Source organism: Apteryx rowi, unplaced genomic scaffold (assembly GCF_003343035.1).
Source record: "Apteryx rowi isolate R43461 unplaced genomic scaffold, aptRow1 scaffold_334, whole genome shotgun sequence".
In the NCBI taxonomy this organism is placed as follows: Eukaryota; Metazoa; Chordata; class Aves; order Apterygiformes; family Apterygidae; genus Apteryx; species Apteryx rowi.
The window spans coordinates 533,184-554,377 of record NW_020449797.1 but is presented as its reverse complement, the minus strand read 5'-3'; the positions used below and the strand labels follow the sequence as shown (position 1 = coordinate 554,377).

Here is a 21,194-nt window from a genome sequence, read left to right as displayed (position 1 = left end):
ACTTAGTTTCCCTGTTTAATATGTAAATAACTGTCTTCATTTGGGGCCATTGGCATGCATTTGGATTATTCTTTACTCATATGGAGAAATTTTATACATCTTGAGTAGATAGATATTCCAAGTAAAAAGTACTGAGAACTTGGAAAGATTTAGAAGTTGGCATACTAGTATGCAAAGTATTAAGTAAAAAGTATATGAGCTCTTAAGCTGTAGAAAATAATAGCTTTTCACTGAGTAGGACCAAAATAGTTTGTTTAAAGGAAAATGATATTGTCTCACTATCGCAACCACAAAGTGAGCATTGAAGAAATTCTTGCTGTTTTGTTTTCTTACTCTCTTTCTTCAGCCCAGGATTTCTCCTTTTGAAATGAACATAGTGGAAAAGTACTGATTCTGACTTCACAGCTAGGAGTATACCATTGTGGGACAAAGTATGTTACAAAGGCTTGAGTGTGTTTTCCTGTGGATACTGAGTGTTTAAATTTCCAAAATTGCTGTCACAGGTATTCCAGTAAACTGCTTATACTTTAAGGAAGAGAAAAAAAAAAAAGAAGAAAAAGCTTAGCTCTCACTTCAGAAATCAAGTCAAACATGGAAATTTTCACTTAGGCTACATATATTAATTAAATCCAAAAGGTTAAGTGGTAGTTTTTCTTTTGTTTACCACTTTCTTCGTTTCCAATGATTTTGATTTTTTTTTTTTCCCTTTGTGTATTCTCCCGGGAAGCATGGATTAGATCACTGCCAAAAGTTGAGTTAGGAAAGTGAACTGGTTTTGTTCTGTTCAAACCTGGTAAACAGTTAACCATTTTCTTTACTCTAGCTTTGTGTAGAAACCAAACTTTTAAAAGCAGAGGAGACGCTAGGGTGCATACTGCTACTTACCTTATGTAATCTGATACAACTATTCCTTTTGTGAATCTACAAGAACTTAACTTTTGATGCAGGTGTTGTGCTAGAAGAAAACACAGTGCTTCTGAAAATGTATGGTTGGTTGTTTTTTTTTTTCCTCTGAATTAATTGGAAACTGTAGCTGTTTTCATCACTTTCCTGTGCTTTCTGGAGTCAGTAATAGGATTTTCTCAGCTGCAGGTCTTTCCTGGCATGTCTTTTGTCTACCTAAACATCTTTCTGTCCCTGTGAGACTAAGTTTTAAGTCTCAAAGTGCAACATCCTCTTACTTAAACTTTCCTTTCTTTGAATTTTCTTGCTTTTTATTGGATTGCTTTTAAACAGGTTTGTTTTCCAAAGTATTTATTTTGTTAAGAATCTTTTAGCTCCTAGAAGGTAAGTATGAAATAATATGATATTTCTTCAAAGGAAGAACAAATGGAATTGAAAATGGAAACTTATTTAAAGTCCCAAAGCTTTTCCTGTGCTTTTTTTTTGAAGAGGAGGGGAACCTCTTTTCTGAAAGATTTTTCCATTGCAGTATATTGCTGAACCTCCACTGTTCCTGGTGTTTTGGTGCAACAAAACTTTTAGCTTTAAAATGCAGCCTGGTTGCCAATAGAACATTCCACTCAGATTAAACTGTCTTTGGATTTTCCATTTATTTGAATTTTAGTTCTAATCTAGATTTGCACTGACTTTAATGTTGAAGGAAGACTGAAGAAAGGCAGAAGATTTGCCTCAAACTTTTTTTTTCTCTGAATTTCCAGTTTATACTGAATGCAAACTTATGTCTGCTGCCAGTTAATAGAAGCAAATAATTGGCAGCTGTTGCACACTTGTGTTTTCTGGAGTTCAGCATGTTATGAAGATAGGTCCTTATCAGGTCAAGATTGAGATGTTTTCAGCATTTGCCCTAACTTCATATGTGTCCAATCTATCCTTGCCTATGTATTACAGAAAAGGATTTTGGAAGCCTTATAACTTAGTCTAGATTACTTTTTTACAAGTAGGTTTTACAATAGTTGCTTATATTTACCTAGAAATTAATGTGTAAATAGTGTTCTATAAGAGAAGCTTAATTCTGACATTTTTATTGCTACTATTCTATTCCAGTACACAGAAAAAGCAGCCAAATGGAAATGTTTTTGTCTGGCTTTTAGCAAGCATATTGGTGTCTTGGCTCCTATTGTTCTGCTGCTTTTCTAACTATTCAGAACATGGCAATTCTGTGTGATTTATGTTGTCTGGAATCTGTCAGAAGAAGAGTATGTGTAAATTGGGAAAGTTAAATGTTGATTCTCTTTCTTTCAGTACTTGGTTTCAGGTCTGTCTTTTGAAGGATTCAAGCTTTCTGGTAAGGTTTCATTAAGAATGCAAATTGTCTTTTTCAATGCAGAAAATACTTTTTGTATTGCACATTGTTATTTTGAAAATCTAGATTCTAAAGGTAGTAGTTAACTCTATGGCTTATACATTAAGTGAATACCTGATACCGAAGCATAGATTGTTCTGTGTTTTTTCTCCTTTTTAGAGTTAGTTGGTATGCTTACTCATACTGGTAAAGGAGATTTGGGAGAAGTGCAGTCTTCATTCACTGTGAATTCAGAGTGTAAATGTAACTGTGCTAAGGACAGTGGGAAATATTGCTGCTTCATGGTGCTTCCAGTACAAAAATTAATTTCGTAGTAATAGAGCATGGTGAGCTTCCCATGTATGCTCCTTGTCTCAGAGCCAAAAGTCTGAGGGTTCAACTTGCTTGACAGACTTGCATGTTTTTGGTGAGGCACCACTCCTGAAGCTCAAATCCTGTGGGGTAGGGTAGTGATGTGGCTCAAAATTATTTCTGAGTAAGGAATGCATATGCATAAAAACATGCTAAGGAGATTCGGAGGGTTCTTCTGAACAGCTGACATGGAAGTTGAATACCTTACTGTTCCTCAAAATAAATAGTTGCTAAAACATACTTGTTAGGACTGAGGTTAAAAATTAACTTTGCTAACAACCAAGTTTATGTTTTGTAATGTCTTCTAAAACAACTCTTGGTGGGGATGGGAAACTGAGGATTTCTCTAGATGTACACTCCCAAACTGTCCATTTAAAGATGATTTCAAGAAGAAAGATTTCTTGTGGAATATAGCATCTTTTCAGATTTTATTCAGGGGGCAGTCCAGTTAAAGGAATTGTTCTGTGTCTTAAGAAATAATTTGCATAGGAAGCAAGGCGGGAGGTCTTTCATTGAAGTTAGTATATTCAGTCAAAAAGGAAAGATTCTTGAATTTTAATTTTTAATATTAATAGACTTCCAAATAGGTCTGCAGTGAACTACATACTTCAATAGCAGTGTTATTTAAATAAATAGAAGTGACATTAAGGTTGAATAAATACTGGGGGAAAAAAATCAGGACTTTTTTTGTGGAAAAACTTCATAGTTATTTCTAAATGGAAAATGTGCCTTTACGGTTGACTCATGRCTGTAGAGGTAAGAATTTGGACAGAAGGGTCCTTTGAAGTGGACAGTTTAGTGCTCTTGTCCCATGAAAGAAGACTTGAACTTTTTCACTTCTGTTCAGACAGACAACTTATATCTCATACAGGTTTCTGAGGCAATCCATGTAAATACTCTTTGTACAACCTGAGAAGCTTTCTCTGAAGTAAATGGGCAAAATGTAGACATATCCCTGAATCCTTGTAAACTTTCATGTTGATTTGAGGACGAAATCATGTGCTGCCTGGGGACTGTTTGGGAATCTTTGTTAATCAAAGCTGGTTGCTTTAGATGCATTAGTGCTTACCTCTTCTTGATAAACCGTACTAATGTTGCAACTTCTTCAAAGCATCACTGACAACTGCTGCCTCAGTGGCAACTGGGTTTGCCACTTGTTTGCAATGATCTGCTTCTCGTGGCAGCTGTGAGTGGCACTTGCGCAGCACTGCCTTYCTCCAAGGATGCTGGTGTGGGAGGGTCAAACAAATGCCGTTTCAATGAAAGGCTGTTTCCTTGTGCTGAAGATACAGCTTTGGTGCAAACTTATCCCAGGTCATCCTGTGCTGATATAACCCTACCATCTGGTTCTGCCCTGCGTAGTGAAGTCTGGTCTGCATGTGGAGATTCTGCCCAGTAGTACTTTGCATCTTTTATTTCTTCTTTGCACCCAGAAGTTTGCAGTGCCTTGGTTAGGAGATTAAATGGGCTAGAAACCAAAGTGGTAACCTGTTAGAATGAGCATCACCTTGTTCTCTGAGTGTTTTATGCAGTAACAATTCAGGAAAAGCAGAAATCCATCTGGCCATGCTGGTACTTGGTGCTAGCCAGTATCTGGAATGGCTTGAAATTGGTCTCAGTGCGCTTGCAAAAGAGCTTGTTATTGGGAGTAGGGGGACAAGAAAATCTTTCTTCTAGTTTGTTACAAACCAATTTCTAGAGCTGCCAAGTGAGCAAGCTGCAAGTATGCGCTTGACTGTTACCATCTCACCTTGGTTACCTGGCACTGTACTGAATGGAACTGTATAGGGTCAAGCATAGGATCTCACAGTGGGCATACTTTCCTTACTGTCTAGAGCTGGGCAGATGAGGAGCTGAGAGAAGCCTTTTGTCACTTACAGGAGGTCAAAGTAGTTCCATTTGATGACAACTCTGTGTGATACTTACTGGGTATGTTCTCATTTTCCCAAAGGCTATGCATTTAGATATTATGAAAAAAAAAGATTTATTTTCAGATGAGCAGTTTTTTTAGGCTGCTATAATGAAATACTTAATTCTGTAACAGAAACCAACATACAAATCTGATGCATGATTCATGATGAAATTTTTTTCATAATTTCAGCATAAAAATGAATACTACTCTTTAAATATTTGCTCTATGTAATATTTAAATATTTGTTTACAAAGAACAGAGTAGACAATCCAAATGTACATGGTAGGATTTGTAAGAAGCTTTCAATTCCTGTTGTTGTTCAAAGCTTCTAAGAAATTGAATGGAAATCGAACTGGAAAGAGCACATGCTGTCAGTTGTTACTAAGTATATACAGTGTGGTAGGAGTCAGGCAGTCTAACAAAAAGCTACCAGTAAGTTCTGAAGCCAATCATTATTAAACCTATTTATTTCACTTTGAAATAGTACAGAGGGATTTTTCCAGGGATAAAACTGTATGAAATCTTTTCCTTCTCTTTCTGTTAGTAACAAAAGCCAGGGATAATATAGTTTAGTAATTAACATCATTTGAGATGCGATTCCTTTGTATGGTGCAGCAGTAGATTCTGATGCTCACTGAAATCAAGCACACCATCCCATAGAGATTAAGATGGTCTTAAAGTGGATAATAGAATCTGTAAACTATTTTCTTTTCAGAGTAAGCGATACCTCTTGGGTAGACTGTGCTCCTGAATCCTGGGCTCTATCTGGGAAGAACTTAAACATTGGGCTTTGAGATGGCAAGGGGAAGCTTCTTCTAAGAATTTACTGCAATTACTGTCAACAATTCTGAAGGCTAGAATGAATATGGAATTGAACCAACATGCTGTATAACACTCTATTGCAACACTCTCATCATTATAAGCAAACATAGAAGAGAAGCAGCTGTTACATCCTTGTGGCAATTGCTTTCCTTCACTTTGTTAGGCAAAATAATGACTCTTCACAGAGGATGCTCTGAGTTGGAAATCCAGAGTGAACTGCAGGAGAGTATCCTGAAAGTGGATACTGTTGTTATTGAAGCAAATGGTGAAGCTCTAGAAACTTCTTACAACAGCCTTTTCATTTCTCTTTTGTGGAACTGAGTCTAGGAAATGTGCGGGGCAGGTTACTAAATGAAGAATGGAACCCTATATTTCAGCAAGGTCTTTGGGGGCGGTTAGAAAGAGTGAAGTTCAGAACTTGCTGGGATGTTCTTGATAGAACATCTGTTTTCTTGTTTGCTTCGGAGAAGACTGATCTATCAAAATCAAAACTTGTGGTGAAAACATAGTGCTTTTGACAAAGTGCTTACTGGGAAAGGCTTCTTCAGTAAAGGGTGGAAGTCCTGTCAAAACTGGAGAGAATAGTAAGATCAGAATAGCCCAAAACTATGAGCATGCGGGTCTGAGATTTCAGTCTATCTATTGCCTGTCTCAGATCAGTGACTTGAAAGGGCAGTTGAATACACAAAGCAGGTCTTCTCAAGCAGTAGAAATTGAATGTCTTCAAAATGGTAAATAGTCTTGTCAGAGCATTCACCTTGGTTGTATGAGTATCACATTCAAGCATGAGTGCGACCCAGACTGAATTGGTACTTGAAACCTGGTCTTCCTCTTCTCAAATAAGAGACCTAACTCAGTCTAGAAGGTCTTGTTTGTTGACTGCATTTCAGATGGGGGAATTAAGTATTTGAGGTCTTGAAATTTCTTTAGATTAGAAAAATACCTTCTGTCAAGCTTTTGTGAAATTCATCTCCCTCAGTGAAAAGCCTTTGTATTAAAACCTAACTGGTGAAAAAGTTTCTGCAGCCTTCTGAAGTGGAAGGATGAATTTTCCCCAGACTAAGTAGCTGTAAAACAGTTTCTAGATTAATGAGGTGAGCTGAACAATGATTTTAGTTGATAGACACTTGTTAAAATTCTTTTGGTAATAACCATGTTCACTGTGTTTGCTGTTTCTTTATAGAGCATTTCTAAATATTTTATCTTCAGAAAACAAGGATGAAGTTCATGTTTATATGGTCTGTTTAAGCATTCAGCTACTGGGGTCTTAAAAAAAAAAAAAAAAGAAAGAAAGAAAAAATCCCCCCCACCCCAAAAGCAAAGTACTTTTGTAGTTCTATAGAAATAGGTTGTTATTTTCTTATTCCACAAGGGCAAAGCATTTGTTCTGCTTTATTCAGATGAAGAGTTTGTGGCCCTATGCCACTTCTTATGATATTAAACAAGCATGTTTGTTTTGAAGATTGCTTTTTGTTTTTTTGCTGAAGATTTTCATTTTGAACTGGAGTATTTGTTGTCTTAACAGTACTACTTTGACCACCTACTGTCACATTTGCAATGGGAACTGTTTACTGAGGGTAGTTACATAATTCTTAGATTATCAGATAGTAATAATGGATGGAAAATAAACCAGCAGGTACTCCATTAAAAATGCTATGTGTGTAACATAATTTCAGCATTTCTCCTGAAAAGACCTGCAACTGCTTAATGTAATTATTGGGAGCAGCTGTGAATTAGCAGGACTGCTCATGTGTGGTTAAGTGAAGCATACATGTGTTTGCAGGATTGAGGCTGTGTGCTAGTAGGTTTGTCCAGAAGCTCCTTGATACTTTGCTGCAGGGTTCCATTTATTGTCCATATTTCAAAATATTATTACTTCCTTTTATCATGAAACAATTGTATGTTTCTCCTTACAGGTTTCAAGTTCTAAGGGTTTTTTTTTGTTTTGTTTTGTTTTTTGTATGGCCGGTAGGTTTGGTGCTCATTATGCCAAGCTGATGGTCATGGTTGTCTCTTAATCTGCAAAGTTACACTGTGAGTAGAGAGAATTAGTTTTTGGATGTGCCATGCTGAGCCTGAAAGCATAGTAACTCTATTTATGTGGTGTTGCATCTTGTAGCAGGTCCTATGAATTTAAATGTAATGTCATATGAACACAGCTGTAGTATTTTCAGGACCAAATTGGCCCACTGATTGTGGGCTAACAAAAGTGCCAGTTATCATAGCAGTAAATAGATAGTGCTTACATTTAAATTAGCTTTAAGCAAACTCTTGCTGAACTGAGTGTGCTTGGCATCAGGATACCATATGGAAAGGGTTTGAGAGCAGGTAGCCATCTTGAGATGACTGACAGTCTGCTGCCGTTCAGCTCTGCCCCACTTCTTGGAGACAGGAATAGCAATTTCTTTGCCTGGCTGTGCTGGTGCAAACCACTGTCCTTCCATAGTGTCCTCATCCTTTTGTTTCTTACACAGATGGTGTTTTAATTTGTGGGTGATCTAAATGAACTTAGGTTGATGTGCTTGCTGCAGAAAGATGTAATGAATTTTAAGGAACACTTGGGGGAGACTTCATATCTTTGCACTATTTTATTTTCAGTTTTTGATTTGTTTAAAGTAACATCACTTTAAATTGAAGTCTACTATTCTAAAACTTTTGAAAGATGAAACTTCTGTCCTTGGCTTATTGTTTCATGTGCTATTTCTAGTTACAGAATATTATCTACTGATAGCATCTTGACATGAGGTATTTGGTTTTCTATTTTTAGGTGTTTTCTGTTGCTGATGATACCTTATTACAAATTTTCTTTAAAAATTATGATGTAATTGTAACTGACTTTCTTCTCTATCCAGATATGAAAGTATAGATGAGTGATACTTTAAGTTATGGAGGAAGAGTGGAATGCATGAATAAGAGAATTAGTGATAGCACATGAACTAGATGGCTGTTCTACTTTGTATCTTAGTCATGAATACTCACCATTGTATTAACATTGCATGCCTATTTCTATTTTAATTCCCAGTTTTCAGGATCTCAGCTTTATGAGGAACTTAACTTCAGCTGAAACTTTCCAGATTTGATCTCTCTAGAGCTAATCAAGACTTTGCATCAAATACATTAAAAAAAAAAATTAAAAAGCCATGAACAGCAAAAGTTTACTTCTCCTAAACACAGGAGACATGCTTCCTACCCCCCAACTCCAAATTAAAAAAAAAAAAGTGACATGTTAATAGTTTGGACAGTTGGGGTTAGAAAGATGAGGTTTGGGAAGGAAAACAGAAGATTTCTGAGTATGTATAGAGGTGTCTTCTGTTGCTGGACATGGAACAGAGTATTCCCCATCGGAAAATACTGGCATGGATACTAGGAGAATAGAACAGCTGTAGTCAGTGGGGCTTTTTGTTTTTGTGCTTTTCCCAAGGATCTAGCAAGGGAGGACAATCCCAGATGAATAACCAGACTCCTGACTTTCATTAGGAGCTAACAAAGGAGAATTTAAAATGTGGACATGGCAGCTAATTTCTGAGTCGAGAAATTACAAAACACTAGTTTGGGGGGGGGTATTGCCATTTAATATTTTGGGACCGTTTAGCTCATATTAAACGAAACTTAACCAATGAATGTGTTTAAGCTATCCCTAGGTGAAAACCCATTCTTTGCTGAAGTATACTATATGTAAAATAATATCATGTGTAAAGTATGCGTATTTAAGGAAGAAGAATTTTCTTTTGCACCGTAGTGTTGCTGTTTGTTACTCTATCTTTTTTTCTATTATTATAAGTAGAGTGAAACTCTTTTTGCATTTTCCAGGCAAAGTTTTTCAAAATCTTATTTAAATACTGTTAATCTTCCACTATTAAAGATAGGGTCTTATGAGGTCTTTGTTACTGGCACTCCTCACACACTCCTTATGTGAGAAGGAACTGGGTTGTTTGCTGTGGCCCCTTCCAAGGGACTTGCTCAGACATGCCCAAGGGGACTCTGCTAGGTGAAGCTTCTTCGCTACTGGGCTGTGTTTTGGCTTCTCTCCTGCCACATGACTTAATTTGATAGCAAAGACTCCTCCAGTCTGAGAGGGTGTTCTGCTTCAGCCCTGGTTATTGCCATGACCCAATAGACCACATGCATCCCTGGCTTATACTGCCAGGCTGTAATGCATCAGAACTTAGTGGGGTTTTTTGTTTGTTTGTTTTTGTTAAAGAAGGTTTTAAAAAAAGAAGTGTTGAAACTTGCAGCTTCTTAGTGACATAAAAATCCTCCTCAAAGTAATTGCTTCAACTTCTAATTGCATACATACGGTAAAGAAGTTCCACTGAAATACCTTTGAGGAATCTGCATATGCAATACTATATTACTTCTTACAGCTCTGGGTATGTATGTGGCAGCCTCTATTAAAGATGATTCAGACAGATAGTGTACCTTTAGATTATGATTGTGACAGAGCTTACTATTCAGCATTTTTGATGATCAGTTTGCCCTGTCTTGTGTGCTGTATGTGGCTCACAGTAACAGTRAAGAGAGGAGGTTCTTCAACAGACTGCACTGTATGAAGAAGTAATCCTAATAGAATAAGTATTTCCTAGAATAGGATGTAAACTTAAAGGTTGAAAGATGGGATGATATGCGTAGACATGACTCTGGTGTTTCCTAGCTTCTGAATGCTTTGCTTTTCAAACTTGATGCTTTTATAGTCTTTTGAAAAAATAGAATGGAGTATCTTAAGATTTGCTCAAGTGGCCCTCATAGTCAGCAACATTGGGATTCCCCTGTTCTGTATGATAATTGCTCAGCAAGAGAAAGCTCCTGGTTTTCACCAAGTCACCAAAAGACAATTCTGCAGCCCAAATGCTGTAGCTGAGTTCCAGAAAGTTTGAGGCTCTGAGTTAGGGTATAAACAAAGCTTCTGCTCAGGACCCTTTTAACCTCGGAGGTGAAGTCAGTAAGCACCTAAGCAGAACTTCATCAGATGTTCAGCTGTGCCCAGGAGTGTTTGTTTTGTGAGCAGGGAGTAGCTCCATACCTATCTAATGCTCAAGCTCACTCTGGATCCATAGATTAAATGTTCCCCTCTCTACCTCCTCTTGGAGCTGGGAGAACACAGTGTTCTTGGTGCTTGTTTATTGAAGACCTATCAGATGGGCTGTGCACAAAACAAAACAGAGGCCACTCCTCCCACGCTTTAGTAATAGCTTAGTGGTTAGAGCATTCCCAAAGAGTGAGGACTCCAGGTTCAGCTCCTTTTCTCCCCAAGGGGATTCAAACCTGTGCCTCCTACATGCCCAGGCTCCCAAAGTGAGAGAATTGGACTGGCTTTTGCTCTTGTTTCTGGGCCAGTGAACATTTTAAGGATTGCATGTAAAACAGTAGAAAGTGATGACAGTGTTCCTGTGGTTAAATAGCTTAACTTAGTTGTTTGGGGAGGAGGAGTTGAAATCCCCTCAGGCTTATAAATGAATTGAACTTGGACCTCTTCTATCTTGTTTAAGTGATCTGACCACTGAGGTGAGAGAGCCAGTGTCTGGCCTTGAGGTTGTGGTCCTGAACAGATGCAGGTGCCTCTTGGTGGTAGGCAGAAAGCCCCAGCAATAGTGAGAGATGAGACTGAAGATACGCTCCTGTCTTCAGTGCTTCCTGTTGCCTACTTTAGGTGGCCTCCAACTTGATTTGCATATTTTTTTGAGAACTAGTCAAAGATGCCTTACTAGCTCTTCAAATTTTATATAAAGAAACCTTGCTGGTAGACTGAAGCATGATCTCTGCTATGAGGCCCAGGCACTGAGAAAGTGCTTTTGTCCTGGACTGAGCATCACTGTACTTGTCTCTACAGTGTTAAATTTAACCTTCCACTGAGATACTACTTGCTACTGTTACTGTTTAAAGGCCTCTACATTAGACAACTAAAATGCTTTTGCTGTGTTCCTGTGGTGAGAATGAACTTAACACTTTCAGCCCACAAACATTTGAAAAGGCAGTTGAAAGTGAAGATGTCTTTGGTATTTGTCTTGCACCTGTTTATAATACATGGTGTGTCTATAATGTATAAGGACAAAGTTCACTTTTTCAAGTACAAGGAAGCACATTTTTCGTTAGTAAGGGTCCTCCTGAAAGCCAGAGACCTTTTCTCTTCCCAGCGCATCTCCAGACTTCTTCCTTCCACTTCACATCCCCTCACACTTGGGGGCRCTGTAGCTTCATTCTTTCTTTATGCTCGAATGGCTCTACAAGCTCTTAGTAGAGGTTTGAACCAGAACTGGGTGTCTCTTGAGCATTTTTTTTTTATTATTGTGGGGGTGTGTTTTCTCTGTTTATATTTAATTTTAGAGGGGTAAGTTCTGATCTAGAATTCTCCATGAGAGGAGAAGGAGGTAAATACTTAAAATTTCAGCATTGTACTACTGAGTCTTATGCAAACAGTTTGGCACTTGGAAAGGAAATAATCACTCATTCAGGTGCACTTGCAACTTGCTTTCAAAACCCAGGTGCAGCAAGATGCAAATATGTAACCCGCACTAATGTGGCTACATGGCTGAAATAGGGTTACAGAACCTGCAGGACAGTCTCGAGGAAGTGCAAAACAGTGTCAATAAGCATTTTGCAATGTGTCAAGTGGAGCATGGGGTGAAGCTTAAATTCTTCTTGAAGAGTACTGTGTACTCTTGTTGCTATTTAAGTTTTCCTATGCCAAGCTTTCTCACTTGACTGTACTATACAGGAACTAGATCATTACCATTAAAAGAACCCGAAGTTCTTCCAAGTTTATATTCAGGCCAAATGAAGTAAGCCTCTAGTGAATATGCAACTAGATGGCATAACAGCATATATTAAATGTGCAGAGGCCTTTTTGTTTCCCCGTCCCCTAATTAGATCAAACAACAGGGGATGGAAATACATGGTGCTTCAGTGACACTGTGCTTCAACTGTGTTTAATAGACTTCGTTCAAAATAGGTCCGTGTGTTGTTTCATCTTGTTGATGGTGGATGACCGTGCAATCCTGAAACACCAGAGGTGCCGAGAATAATATTGTGAGACTTTGGAACCTGAAGAGCAAATGAGTTTCCCTGTGACTGATCTCACGGGGTGTACAGCAGCACCTCCCTTCCTACTCGGGTACTCTGCTGTAGGGTGTCTTCATGTGACTACATGTGAACTAAGTTACCATGGTTTAGCAAAATTCTCTTAACTAGCACATCTGTAAAAACTGTCTTGTCCGATTTTCAGTGTAAAACGTACTAAGCGGGGAACGTACTGTCAGTTGTGGCTCAATTGACACGTTTTAACTCACAAGGCTGTGGCGAGTTGATTTTTGCAGGTGTGAACTTATTCTGGTAAGGGCACTTATTAATGCTTACTTTGCCTTCCATGTTAAAGCAAGCTTGCATGCTGAGACCTTTGTTCCATCATCTTTTCTTCAAATGTTTTTCTTAAAAGATTTTGGAAAGGAAGGAAATGTAGCAAACACCAAACATGAAGTGGTACTGTTGACAATTATTGGTTTAATCTGTTGGCACTAGATTAAAGAAGATGGCAGATGATGGCGATTTCTTTCACTGTTTTCCCACAAAACTGGGCTAATATATATATTTTTTTCCTTCCCTCAAGTGACATGAGTTAGTTGCACAGTTCCTGGGGTGACTATTTAGTGACCTCCTAGTTGTAAAAGCTTTTATGAATGTCAGAAGCCTAGAGTTTTAAATACTGAACTTCAAAAAGGTGTTTTGGGGTTTTTTGTTTCGTTTTGTTTCGGAATAGCTAGCATAAAAATGAAGCTTGGTCCACTGTCAGGTTAGCAGGCTTCCTTTATCCTGATTCTTTCCCTCTTCTTGTGAAGTTGTAATCTTCAAAATGTCAAAAGGAGAAACAAGCAACAAAAACAAAGGAAAACAAAAAAGGTAGCTTTCCTTTTAAGATTAATTTATCAGTGTCCTTGAAAGGAGGAACAGACTCCAGTCAGTGCTTTATTGTGGATTGTTATATTTCAGTGGAACTACAGAAAGCAGCAGTTAGTGCAAAGTGGAATCTAGTGAGATTGTGTTTGCCTAATGATGCACTGCTAGTGTTTGTCCTCTCCACCTTGGAAATTTTGGAATCCCCCAGCCTAAGCTCTGTAAACATTTATTAATTTAACCTAACCCATGGTGGCTTGTTCCATTGTGGGCCTGAGATGTTAGCCAGGCCTTCTAGGTCATTAGACCCAGTTGTATGGGAAAAGGGTAACTTCTATAAAGGCTTATAATTGGTCCTGTGCCTGGACCAACAGAGTCCAGGAATAGCAGAGATGTAAAGAAAGAATAATGAACTCTGGGGGCTCTTACAGTTTATATTGTTCAAGTGCTAGTTTGTGAGCTTTAGCATTTTAAAAAGTGAAGTTACGTGCTGAAGGGAAAAGCAGATACTTAACTCTGGCAGGAAGCTTTCATGGAATGAGGAGATGCTCCAAGCACTAACAATCCTATTGTTTCTAATCATTTGCTTTTYTTCCTTTTTAGTGTAGAAGAATTTGAGATATGGTTGTGAGTTAATGGGAGTAGTGGTTGCACCTCTGTCTCAAGATCGAGTCTTCTGGGAGACAGAGGTCTTTTGGGTCGGTGCTCCCTGTCAATTTGGAGTTAGGCAGAGCTGGGCCTGATGGTGCTGGAGCAGCAGTGCWGAGAACTGAGCAGGGATTGCAGTGCACACTGCTTGCAGTGTGCCGTGAAGTTAGAGCTGAGGCAAGAGATGAAATCTGTTTTCCACTTCTGGAGAGGGGAAAGAGAGGTATAGGTCGGTGAAGGAGATAATACAATAGTGTGGGAAGTTAGGAAGATTTCCTGAAGCTTCTTAAGAGCTGCCTTCATCTTCACTGGTGCATTTAGGGTAAGGAAAGTTCTGTCCTCCATAAAGTTTAAGTGATCTAGCCGAGAGAGGACAAGTTGATTGGAGAATATCTTCAAAAATGAGTAATTATTTTCCAATAAAAACCAGCTTTGTGTGGTTGTGTATATTAAGGCAGTAGGGAAGAATATAAGAATAAAGCTTAGCTAAGAGTGACATAATAAATGTTGCCCTAAAATCTAGGCTCCTCTGGCTGATTGTTCAATGTTTTCTGCCATTAAAAATGGCCCTGTGGAATACACAAGTTTTGGTAGACAAAGTTCTGAAAAGTTTTTTTTTGCCTGTTTTAGTCTCTTAATAGTTTCACCACTAAATGGCAGGGAGAAGTTTATTCAGTGTTAGGCTGTTGAGATAGCCAAGTAGTGAACCATATCTATAATGCCTATATTGCACCAACTGCCAAATTTAACTAATTTTGGAGTGAAGTGGTATATATCCTGCTGAGAGAGGAGAATATGTGGCAGTCAGCAATCAGTCTGAGCTCTGTAGGTGGCTATCAAATGAAATAGTGTAATCTGTAAATGTTAGACTGCAGAGTCTGGAGATGAAAGCCATGTGAATGGTAAAATATAGTCAATAAATTTCTTTATGCTTAGACTAAATAAAGATTTCTTAGTTGTAGTTTTTTGTGCAAGTTCTCTATGTCCGTGTTAAACTTGAAATGTGTTATCGTTGTTGCTTTCTTTGCATCTATTCTACGCCATCAAACTTTCTCTTCAATGTTTTCCCTATTTATTTCCTTTGAGATGGACCATCTCCTAGTGTCTGATTTGCAGATTTAGTTTTCTGTCTCAACTGTCTGTAGTCAGCTCAAATTCATGTCTATATTTGACCACCACAGTTAGCAAATCTTAAGCTGAGCACCTTTCAGTCCTTCCCTTCCCTGGTTCCTCATCAGTTTTTATCAAGCTTCTGCTTGCTCTTGCTTACAACTTTGCCATCATCTTACTATTTTCTTACAGTATCTCATGCTGCTAAGTAATCATGTTGTTTAATTCCTATTCTGTGTATGCAGAATTTTTCTTACTGTTTTATTCAGGCTTAAGGTTTCTTTCTTTCTTTCTTTCTTAGTGCAACATATGCCCTTTGAAGTCTTCGTATTTACCTTCCTAAATTTCTGGAAGTTGTCCCAGTCTTATCACAGCCCAGTTTTATTGTACCTAGCAGTATTTGTCTCATGCTCAGTCAGTTTAGTATCTTTGATTTCAAAACTCCTCCTCGCCCCCGTGCCACCCATTATTCAGGAAAATGTAGTTCCAACTGGCCTTTCAGGTTTTTTTTAATGTCTGTGACACTTGTGAAACCTTAGCTGAGGTGGCTTGCTGTCTCCGGCCTATCTTCTAAGCCTTCCCTCAATGCATCTGTCTGCCCAAAGTTCTTCCTGTGCAGAGTGGAGAAATGCAAACACATCATGAAATCAACACACTGCTTTTTAAACCTATGTTCACTTCCACTGTTCTTGCTACATGAAGCTATTGATTTCCGTACTGACGGTACAGATAGGCTCTGTCTAACTGTGTGCCTGTAAAGTGTGAGCCATCCTGGGCCTGTAACAGGAGCAGTCCTTGTAGACTGCACAGACTTGCATCATGCAGGATGCTGGTCAGTTAAAACACTCTGCAGTAGTGTGGCCTCTGATGCACAACAGTGTAACAGAAGAGCCTACCATGGAGACAGGACATGGGGGGAAGGGAGGAAATCAGGCAAACAACATCTAACTGTGTGAAATCCCAAATGAAAGAAAAACTGTCAGCCTGTGGGAAGTCACAATTTGGTGTTGTAGCTCCTCCACAGAGTATGACAGCTAAGTAGCATCTGCATAGATCTAAGATACAGCTGTAAGAGCTGAGAGTAGATACGTATAGTAACACTTTTTCTTCTGGGTTATTTTGACAAATCTTTCTTCAAGATGCTTGTACAGAGGCTTTTTGCACTATTTTCCCAGTGTTTAGTGATGAACCAAATGGAAACCCCTTGGTAGCATAACTAAACTGTGTATTGTATTACTATCAAAAATTTTTTTTCAAAATTTCCAGTTTGGAGCTGTCTGAACGCAGAAGATGACAATCCCTGTCCTGGAATTCTTCTTACAGGGGTTAAGTTTCTTCAACAATCTTAAAACTGATCTAAATATGAAAAGTTTTTCTAATGTGAGAGTTATGAAGTAATGTAAACTGTACAAATAGACACTTCTTTACTAAAAAGTGATTTTGATTAGTTTTAGAAAAGAGCTTAATACTGAGATTATTGTTATTTTGTTGTTCAATCACTATAGTTACAAAGCTTTATAGTAAATCAATGAACTTGTCAGCTTCAAATTCTGCTAATAAAAGTTATTGTAGGTAACCTTTATGATAATATCTCCATTTCTGAAGCCTTTGCCAACTTGGTGTTACATTCACATTCTTTTGTCCTTCTGTTGAAAGGTGCTTTCTATGTTGATTTGTTTTATGGAGGGGAGGAGAATATAATCGAGGCACTAATCTTGCAAGGACTTGGCACATCAGTGTTGCCTCTGACTTCTCGAGGCTCCTTACTGAGAAACGCTCCTTTGGCATTTTTTTCTAAAATACTCCTCCTCCTTCAGTAATATTGAGATGGGTGTAACAGTTGTGGCATGGGGCTGGGAGCACAGGCAAGTCTGGTTCCTGGCCTTGCCACTCTGATTTGCTGTGTGATCTTGGACAAGTTATAGCCCTTTCTCAGTGTGCTCACCTGTAAAATGGAAATGATGCTCATAAAACTTCACAATAATTTTAAGCTGTGTGAAAAGTTGTTAGGGTAAAGTTATAGGGATATTAACTTTTACACACCACTGCACTTTAGAAAACTCCTTTAGCATAACTTAATAATTTTGAGAAGAATTATGTGTAGATGGAATAAGTACACCTAAGAGATGTGATATATTTTCCTGATACTGTGAACAGTGCTGCAGTTCTGCTGTTTGCCTTTTCACTTCATTTTATTGAGGAATATTTTTAACTTTAATTAATCTGCTTTAACTCAGAAGYGGTTCAACATTTTGTTCAAACTTTCAGAGAAACCTGATTTAAGTTGGGTGAGAGAAATAGTGCATGAGTAATAGAAGGAGTCAAAAATAACCATTTGACAGTCTTTGCATCCACATGTGCTTGCATCCTCTTTCCTTAGAATCCTAAAACACTTTAATTTCTTGGGGTTAGCTATTTTCATCTTTAGCACACAGAGCTTTTTTCCTTGCCACTGAAATATAGCTAGCTTTGAGAAGTGAGGGAGCCATTTTAAGTACTGCACAGTGTCTCAAGATACAAAGAATAACATACTGAAAGTATAAGGGAAAGCAGAATTTGGCCAAACTGCAATCTGTCCAGAAAGCTTGGGCTTGATTTAGTCAAGCATGCTGTTTGAAAACAAAACCAAACAAACCTTTGCTTGTCTCAATATGTTTGTCACTCTCTTCAGCTTAGCACTCTGTAACGGGCTCTGCTTGTACAGCATTCCTTTGACAGGGTGACCTTTGGAGCCAAGCTAGACTGGCATACCTTACTCTAGCACAACCTCGGCATGATTGCAAGACAAGTAATGCTTGTATGTTATGTCTTTGTATATTTGAAGGGCATATTTTAATAAACATATTCTGCTTGTGTTTACTTCTGCTGTCCTCCATGTCATGCTGCAAAGTGGGGCTAGCAGCAGGAGGAGGAGAGGTGGGGGATGCCACCACCTTGAAATCTGCTGCAGCTGCAAAGCTCACCCCCTGAAAACTCTACAGTCATGTAATGCCAGTTCATGCCTTTTCTAACAGGTAGATTAAAAAAATAATAGTGAATTGCTGCAGCTACTTCCAGAAGTTCTAGTGTTCAGTTCAAGAATGGAAAGACAAAGCTAAGCAATGTTTTCACTTGCATGAGTGTTTTCTCTTGTGAAATTCATATGCATTTAATGTAGGGTGCCTGGCTGATCACTGCAGCTGTTTAAAATAGAAAGGCAGATGGAACAAATAGAAAGATTTACCACACAGCTTGATCTCTTCCCCTGAAGCAGCCATCCATCATCAGCACTGCTGAGACAAACAGCAAAGCAAGTTTCCCTTGGAGGCTGCGATTGGGCTAGGGGACACGACAGCCTTGTGCTACAGCCTCGCCATTGGCCCAGCAGGAACACACCTCTGGGAGTCTGTTTATTTCCTAAAAATAAGATACAATCTTTATTTCATCTAGAGATCTTTCATCTAGCATTTAACATCCAAATAAACTTGAACAAACCTAGCTAACCTCCTTGGAACTGCCTTAATAGTTTAGCTAAATGAGTGGAATGAATTCTTTTTCTTTTTTTTTTTTCTTTCTTTCTTCTCTTTCTTCTGAGTACAATGAGGCCTGTGTGAGTTGTCTAGATCTGTTGTCTGTATTTTTCTGGGTGGGTACATATGATACTGAATAACTTTCTTGCATCTTAACTAGAGCTGAAAGTTGTTTTTCAGATTTCATAATGTACTAACTTGGGCTTATATTGAAAGCAGTTATTCTTTTAAAGCTATTTTTATAGCTGTTCTGTAAAATTGTTTGCAATTGCAAATCACGTTTTCCTCATTTTTGTAAATGTCTCTAACTTTATTCCTGATCATCTGAGTTATGGCTTCACTCTCTACTGAAAATAATTTAAATAGATCTGGGATTTTCTTGCTAAGTTAGGAGTTTAAAACCGTAACATTCTGAGGTTCTGTGCAAAGTATAACTTCACACCATTACTGAATGAGAGATTTGATCAGCTGCAGTGAATGTTGCAGCCGAGTAAGTATCAGGCATAACTGAATCCATCAGAACTCATTAACCTACTTCCTCACCTAAATAAACAAACAAATATCCAGGAGAGAGGAAAATTATATGGAAAATATGTACTACTATGTTGTGTTTCATATAAGATACAGAACCAGAAGGCTGTGAAAACCTAGTTCATGAAACAGGAACTTGCTTTTATTTATTTATTTATATCAAGTAACCAAGGTTTGGACAAGCACTAGATACAGGAATATTGACTACAGGGGTTATTGCCTTGAGAGGCAAAGATGCACAGGAGAAAGTAGGGATCAGAGGAAAGACTGTAGGCAAGAGAAGCTCATTACCAGAAAGCTATTTAAACCTGTGTTCAGACTTTTTTTGAACAGTTGTTTGTGATTCTTGTATATTTCAAAATAAATACAAATAAATTTAGTAGTTGGTGAAATTTAAATTGACAGCTTTTGAATAAGCACCTACATTTGGCTTATCTGTAGAGAACTAATGTTTCAGGCTTTTCAAAAAGTTTAGCCTTGTTGTTTTGTTACTGACTGGTATTGCTCAACCACTCTTAAACATTCCTTTCGTAAAGAAACCTCTGCACCCATAGTGATCATTTTATAAACTTTTTAAAACTATCCTGTTAAGATTTCATGCTCTTAGGAGTGAAGGGATGAGGAAATAACACTTGGACTTAGAGAGGAGTTACCAGAAAAAGATACTTATTCTCCCATGTGCAAGTCTTTGGAGGGGTGAGGGTGGGGTTTAATAACCCAAAAAGGAGGTTAAGAAAAACCTGCTTCAGAAGCTCCAAAAGAAGTCAATCTCAGTTCAACAGCTATAAATGGAGATGAGAAATGCAATGGGAAATACATTGCTGATTCCTAATTTTTTTGTTAGCTATAGGCTACATAGGAAACAGAAGTGACCCTTGCCATAAAGAAAAAATTGTTTCTGTTGGATGGGAGTGGGAGAATTAGCTGCTTCATTTCTTTTATGTTCATTTCAGTAAGTGGTGCTGGAATATTTTTAATTAGTTTAATTGAGGATAGCTATATGAAGGAGGGAAGTGGGTTCCTAATGCAGAAACTCTTGAAGACTTGCTTAAAGGAAGGAGGTTCACTGACTCCTTCCCCCAACCCGGGTTTTCTTGGGTGGGCTCTCGGAAGTCCTGAGAAGAACATTTGATATCTGTACTTTAGGGCTGATAGAACAACTTAGGGTGGTTTCCTCAGCCTGCCGGCATTATACCTGCATGAACTGAGACTTAGTAAGCCTAAAGTGTGAATCTAGGCTTTAAAAATGGCGTAAATTTGAGGGAGGTGGCTGTCTGTACGCTCCTCCAGATTAGTAATGAAAATGTGTGCAGGCCTTAGCACAAAACCTCCCTTTACATCAGTTTTGCCTCTGTGTAGCACCTTTGCAGAATAAAGGAAATTTCCCATTCTCCAAGGGAAAAAGATGTAGTTGTGAAAAAGCTAGTGAGGAAGTTATGAGGCCTCTCATTTTCTCAAGTGACACTCTTAATTTCTTGAAGTTTGTTGTTAATACTAAGTTTGGATAGTAAAAAATGGAAGCTGACTGTAGAGAGCTGCAGAAGGATCTCAGTGTGATTAAAAAGCAGATAAAATTCCATGCTGACAAATACCAAGGTACACATATAATGGGAAAGTAATTCTAATTTTACATATTCTGGTGGGCTGTGTTCAGAGTGCTTACTACTCAGGAAAAAGTGAAATTATAATAGATCTGACAATTCAATTCTTAGTCAAAAAAGCAGACAAAGAGAATGAAATAGAGAAATATCATAACAAGTAATCCAGAGTGTGTTCCAGTTAAAGAAAAAGCATAGAAGAACAAGAAGAATATATGGAGGAATAGGGCCAAGATGATCAGAAGGATGGAAAATATTTAAACAAAATGGATTGAGACTCAGTTTAGAAAAGAAGTTTGAGGGAGCAGTATGACAGTCTATCATAAAATCAGTAATGTAGAGAATGGGAACAGTCTTTCTCTGTTTCTTTACCATATGAAAATAAAGAGCATTAAGTGCCATTATTGGAGTGGTAGGTTGCAATCAAAATGAGATAGCTTTTTTTTCTTCTTTTTTAAATGAGGCACAGTTAAACTTCAGAACTTTATTTCCATAGGCAAGTATGGCTGCCAATAGCTTATACTGGTTCAGACAACTGGACAAAGTTGGGAGAGGTGTGTGCG

At 38.1% G+C, this 21,194-nt stretch overlaps 1 protein-coding gene across 9 annotated transcripts in view; it reads left to right on the top strand.

The window, feature by feature from the left end:
- SESN1 (sestrin 1) overlaps window positions 1-21,194 on the top strand; it is a 90,138-nt gene that overhangs the window by 8,044 nt on the left and 60,900 nt on the right. For 2 of the 9 annotated variants that reach the window (XM_026072004.1, XM_026072010.1), the window contains exon 2: window positions 2,206-2,248. The exons of the other annotated variants lie outside the window; for them this stretch is intronic. The gene's annotated coding sequence lies outside the window, so the exon portion shown is untranslated. The remainder of the gene's footprint in view (window positions 1-2,205; window positions 2,249-21,194) is intronic. 9 annotated transcript variants of the gene reach the window in all.